A 5,577-nucleotide genomic window follows, 5' to 3' on the forward strand; every position below is an offset into this window, starting at 1 on the left:
TGATGCCGTGTTGTAGGAGGGGGAGAGGGTGATGCCGTGTTGTAGGAGGGGGAGAGGTGATGCCGTGTTGTAAGGGGATAGAGTGATGCCGTGTTGTAGGAGGGGGGAGTGATGCCGTGTTGTGGGGAGTGATGCCGTGTTGAAGGAGGGGAGAGTGATGCCGTGTTGTAGGAGGGGGGAGAGTGATGCCGTGTTGTAGGAGGGGGAGAGTGATGCCGTGTTGTAGAGGGGGGAGGTGATGCCGTGTTGTAGGAGGGGGAGAGGTGATGCCGTGTTGTAGGAGGGGGAGAGTGATGCCGTGTTGTAGGAGGGGGGGAGAGTGATTCCGTGTTGTAGGAGGGGGGAGAGTGATGCCGTGTTGTAGGAGGGGGAGAGTGATGCCGTGTTGTAGGGGGGGGAGAGTGATGCCGTGTTGTAGGGGGGGAGAGTGATGCCGTGTGTAGGGGGGGGAGAGTGATGCCGTGTTGTAGGGGGGAGAGTGATGCCGTGTTGTAGGAGGGGGGAGGGTGTGCCGTGTTGTTGGGAGGGGGGGGGGGAGTGATGATGCCGTGTTGTTAGGGGGGGGGAGAGTGATGCCGTGTTGGTAGGGGGGGAGAGTGATGCCGGTTGTAGAGGGGGAGGGTGATGCCGTGTTGTAGGGGGGGGGAGAGTGATGCCGTGTGTTGGAGGGGGGGAGAGTGATGCCGTGTTGTAGGGGGAAGAGTGATGCCGTGTTGTAGGGGGAGAGAGTGATGCCGTGTTGTAGGAGGGGGGAGTGTGATGCCCGTGTTGTTGGAGGGGGGATGAGGGTTGATGCGTGTTGTAGGAGGGGGAGAGGGTGATGCCGTGTTGTAGGAGGGGGGGAGAGTGATGCCGTGTTGTTGGAGGGGGAGAGAGGGTGATGCCGTGTTGTAGGAGGGGGAGAGGGTGATGCCGTGTTGTAGGAGGGGGTGACGGGTGATGCCTTGTTGTAGGACAGGGTGATACCTTGTTGTAGGAGGGGGAGAGGGTGATGCCTTGTTGTAGGAGGGGAGAGGGTGATGCCGTGTTGTAGGAGGGGGAGAGCGTGATGCCGTGTTGTAGGAGGGGGAGAGTGATGCCGTGTTGTAGGAGGGGGAAAGGGTGATGCCGTGTTGTAAGAGGGGGAGAGTGATGCCGTGTTGTAGGAGGGGGAGAGGGTGATGCCGTGTTGTAGGAGGGGGAGAGGGTGATGCCGTGTTGTAGGAGGGGGAGAGGGTGATGCCGTGTTGTAGGAGGGGGAGAGGGTGATGCCGTGTTGTAGGAGGGGGAGCGTGATGCCGTGTTGTAGGAGGGGGAGAGGGTGATGCCGTGTTGTAGGAGGGGGTGACAGGGTGATGCCTTGTTGTAGGACAGGGGGACAGGGTGATACCTTTTGTAGGAGGGGGAGAGGGTGATGCCTTGTTGTAGGAGGGGGAGAGGGTGATGCCGTGTTGTAGGAGGGGGGGAGAGGGTGATGCCGTGTTGTAGGAGGGGGAGAGGGTGATGCCGTGTTGTAGGAGGGGGAGAGTGTGATGCCGTGTTGTAAGAGGGGGATAGAGTGATGCCGTGTTGTAGGAGGGGGGGGAGTGATGCCGTGTTGTGGGGAGTGATGCCGTGTTGAAGGAGGGGGGAGAGTGATGCCGTGTTGTAGGAGGGGGGAGAGTGATGCCGTGTTGTAGGAGGGGGGGAGAGTGATGCCGTGTTGTAGGAGGGGGGGAGAGTGATGCCGTGTTGTAGGAGGGGGAGAGGGTGATGCCGTGTTGTAGGAGGGGGAGAGTGATGCCGTGTTGTAGGAGGGGGGAGAGTGATTCCGTGTTGTAGGAGGGGGGAGAGTGATGCCGTGTTGTAGGAGGGGGGAGAGTGATGCCGTGTTGTAGGGGGGGGGAGAGTGATGCCGTGTTGTAGGGGGGGAGAGTGATGCCGTGTTGTAGGGGGGGAGAGTGATGCCGTGTTGTAGGGGGGAGAGTGATGCCGTGTTGTAGGAGGGGGGAGGGTGATGCCGTGTTGTTGGAGGGGGGGGGGAGTGATGCCGTGTTGTAGGGGGGGAGAGTGATGCCGTGTTGTAGGGGGGGAGAGTGATGCCGTGTTGTAGGAGGGGGGAGGGTGATGCCGTGTTGTAGGAGGGGGGAGGGTGATGCCGTGTTGTAGGGGGGGGAGAGTGATGCCGTGTTGTTGGAGGGGGAGAGTGATGCCGTGTTGTAGGGGGAAGAGTGATGCCGTGTTGTAGGGGGAGAGAGTGATGCCGTGTTGTAGGAGGGGGGAGTGTGATGCCGTGTTGTTGGAGGGGGAGAGGGTGATGCCGTGTTGTAGGAGGGGGAGAGGGTGATGCCGTGTTGTAGGAGGGGGGAGAGTGATGCCGTGTTGTTGGAGGGGGAGAGGGTGATGCCGTGTTGTAGGAGGGGGAGAGGGTGATGCCGTGTTGTAGGAGGGGGTGACGGGGTGATGCCTTGTTGTAGGACAGGGTGATACCTTGTTGTAGGAGGGGGAGAGGGTGATGCCTTGTTGTAGGAGGGGGAGAGGGTGATGCCGTGTTGTAGGAGGGGGAGAGCGTGATGCCGTGTTGTAGGAGGGGGAGAGTGATGCCGTGTTGTAGGAGGGGGAAAGGGTGATGCCGTGTTGTAAGAGGGGGAGAGTGATGCCGTGTTGTAGGAGGGGAGAGGGTGATGCCGTGTTGTAGGAGGGGGAGAGGGTGATGCCGTGTTGTAGGAGGGGGAGAGGGTGATGCCGTGTTGTAGGAGGGGGAGAGGGTGATGCCGTGTTGTAGGAGGGGGAGCGTGATGCCGTGTTGTAGGAGGGTGAGAGTGATGCCGTGTTGTAGGAGGGGGAGAGGGTGATGCCGTGTTGTAGGAAGGGGAGAGTGATGCCGTGTTGTAGGAAGGGGGGAGTGATGCCGTGTTGAAGGAGGGGGGAGAGTGATGCCGTGTTGTAGGAGGGGGGAGAGTGATGCTGTGTTGTAGGAGGGGGGAGAGGGTGATGCCGTGTTGTAGGAGGGGGAGAGGGTGATGCCGTGTTGTAGGAGGGGGTGACAGGGTGATGCCTTGTTGTAGGACAGGGGGACAGGGTGATACCTTGTTGTAGGAGGGGGAGAGGGTGATGCCTTGTTGTAGGAGGGGGAGAGGGTGATGCCGTGTTGTAGGAGGGGGGGAGAGGGTGATGCCGTGTTGTAGGAGGGGGAGAGGGTGATGCCGTGTTGTAGGAGGGGGAGAGTGATGCCGTGTTGTAAGAGGGGGATAGAGTGATGCCGTGTTGTAGGAGGGGGGGAGTGATGCCGTGTTGTAGGAAGTGGGGAGTGATGCCGTGTTGAAGGAGGGGGGAGAGTGATGCCGTGTTGTAGGAGGGGGGAGAGTGATGCCGTGTTGTAGGAGGGGGGAGAGTGATGCCGTGTTGTAGGAGGGGGGAGAGTGATGCCGTGTTGTAGGAGGGGGAGAGTGATGCCGTGTTGTAGGAGGGGGGAGAGTGATTCCGTGTTGTAGGAGGGGGGAGAGTGATGCCGTGTTGTAGGAGGGGGGAGAGTGATGCCGTGTTGTAGGGGGGGGGAGAGTGATGCCGTGTTGTAGGGGGGGAGAGTGATGCCGTGTTGTAGGGGGGGAGAGTGATGCCGTGTTGTAGGGGGGAGAGTGATGCCGTGTTGTAGGAGGGGGGAGGGTGATGCCGTGTTGTTGGAGGGGGGGGGAGTGATGCGTGTTGTAGGAGGGGGGAGGGTGATGCCGTGTTGTAGGGGGGGGAGAGTGATGCCGTGTTGTTGGAGGGGGGAGAGTGATGCCGTGTTGTAGGGGGAAGAGTGATGCCGTGTTGTAGGGGAGAGAGTGATGCCGTGTTGTAGGAGAGGGGAGAGTGATGCCGTGTTGTAGGAGGGGGAGAGTGATGCCGTGTTGTAGGAGGGGGAGAGTGATGCCGTGTTGTAGGGGGGGAGAGTGATGCCGTGTTGTAGGAGGGGGGAGAGTGATGCCGTGTTGTAGGAGGGGGGAGAGTGATGCCGTGTTGTAGGAGGAGGGGAGAGGGTGATACCGTGTAGGAGCTAGGAGACAACATGCCAGTCGGCTATTTGGTGCTGTTCTGTCATATGGTATAGGCTATGCAGTTCAGCGCTGGTAGTGTGTGTGTGAAAGAGAGGTGAGCAGACCACAGTTTTAGGGCGATCTTCTACTACGATTTTTGAACAGAGCCAACAGAGACTTATACACTTATTAAAATATGTATGCTACTGTGTATGCTACTGTGTATGCTACTGTGTATGCTACTGTGTATGCTACTGTGTTTGCCACTGGGACAAGGCAAGCTTGAACCACCTCAGTATTTGTATTCTCCAATGTAAATTTGGACATGGTCTTAAAGTCTGCCTGTAGTCAGCTATTACGTCTGTGACTGTAGACATTGCTAATGGCTCTTCATGCTAGTAATCAAACACGAGCCAGTTAGTTGTCAGTAACGAGGAAGTCCGACTCCTTTAACACCACTGCATCCTGTTCCTCTCTGTCTGTCTCTGTCTGAGGCACTGGATCTATTGTGGAAGGCTAGGCATGACTAATCAATCCTGTTTGTGTATGCCACACAGAGAGAGAGAGAGAGAGAGAGCAGCCCAAATCACGAGGGCTGTCTGACCCGCCGCGCCGGCGTCCTTGCCTGCCGATTGTCCTTCAGCCGGCTGCAGTGCTGAGCTGTATTGGAGCCGCACCGTCACCACAACACTGACTGGATGACTGTGGAGGCTGCTCTGCTCTTCTCCTGTTTTCTCTGTTGCTCTTTCACTGCAGCACAAAATATACTATTTTTGTCTGGCTATCTTATCTCTCTCTCCTCTGTATCTCTCTGTCTCTGTATATCTCTGTCTCTGTATCTCTCTCTCTCTCTCTCTATCTGTATCTCTCTATCTGTATCTCTCTCTCTCTCTCTATCTGTATCTCTCTATCTGTATCTCTCTCTCTGTCTCTCTCTCTGTATCTCTCTCTCTCTGTATCTCTCTCTCTGTATATCTCTCTCTGTATATCTCTCTGTATCTCTCTGTATCTCTCTCTCTCTCTCTCTCTGTATCTCTCTCTCCCTCTGTATCTCTCTCTCTTCATATCTCTCTCTCTCTGTATCTCTCTATCTCTGTATATCTCTCTGTATCTCTCTCTCCCTCTGTATCTCTCTCTCTCTCTGTATCTCTCTCTCTCTCTGTATCTCTCTATCTCTGTATATCTCTCTCTCTGTATCTCTCTCTCCCTCTATCTCTCTATCTCTGTATATCTCTCTGTATCTGTATCTCTCTCTATATATCTCTCTCTCTGTATCTCTCTATCTCTGTATATCTCTCTGTATCTCTCTCTCTATATCTCTCTCTCTCTGTATCTCTCTATCTCTGTATATCTCTCTGTATCTCTCTGTATCTCTCTCTCTCTGTATCTCTCTCTCTCTGTATCTCTCTCCCTCTGTATCTCTCTCTCCCTCTGTATCTCTCTCTCTCTCTCTGTATCTCTCTCTCCCTCTGTATCTCTCTATCTCTGTATATCTCTCTGTATCTCTCTCTCTCTGTATCTCTCTCTCTCTCTGTATCTCTCTATCTCTGTATATCTCTCTGTATCTGTATCTCTCCCTCTGTATCTCTCTCTCTCTCTC

General features: G+C 55.9%; 1 protein-coding gene across 6 annotated transcripts in view; it reads left to right on the forward strand.

The window, feature by feature from the left end:
- The window catches only part of LOC109905832 (RNA-binding protein Musashi homolog 2), a 369,667-nt gene that overhangs the window by 36,386 nt on the left and 327,704 nt on the right, over positions 1-5,577 (forward strand). The window lies entirely within an intron of this gene.

Source organism: Oncorhynchus kisutch, linkage group LG15 (genome assembly GCF_002021735.2).
Source record: "Oncorhynchus kisutch isolate 150728-3 linkage group LG15, Okis_V2, whole genome shotgun sequence".
NCBI lineage: Eukaryota > Metazoa > Chordata > Actinopteri > Salmoniformes > Salmonidae > Oncorhynchus > Oncorhynchus kisutch.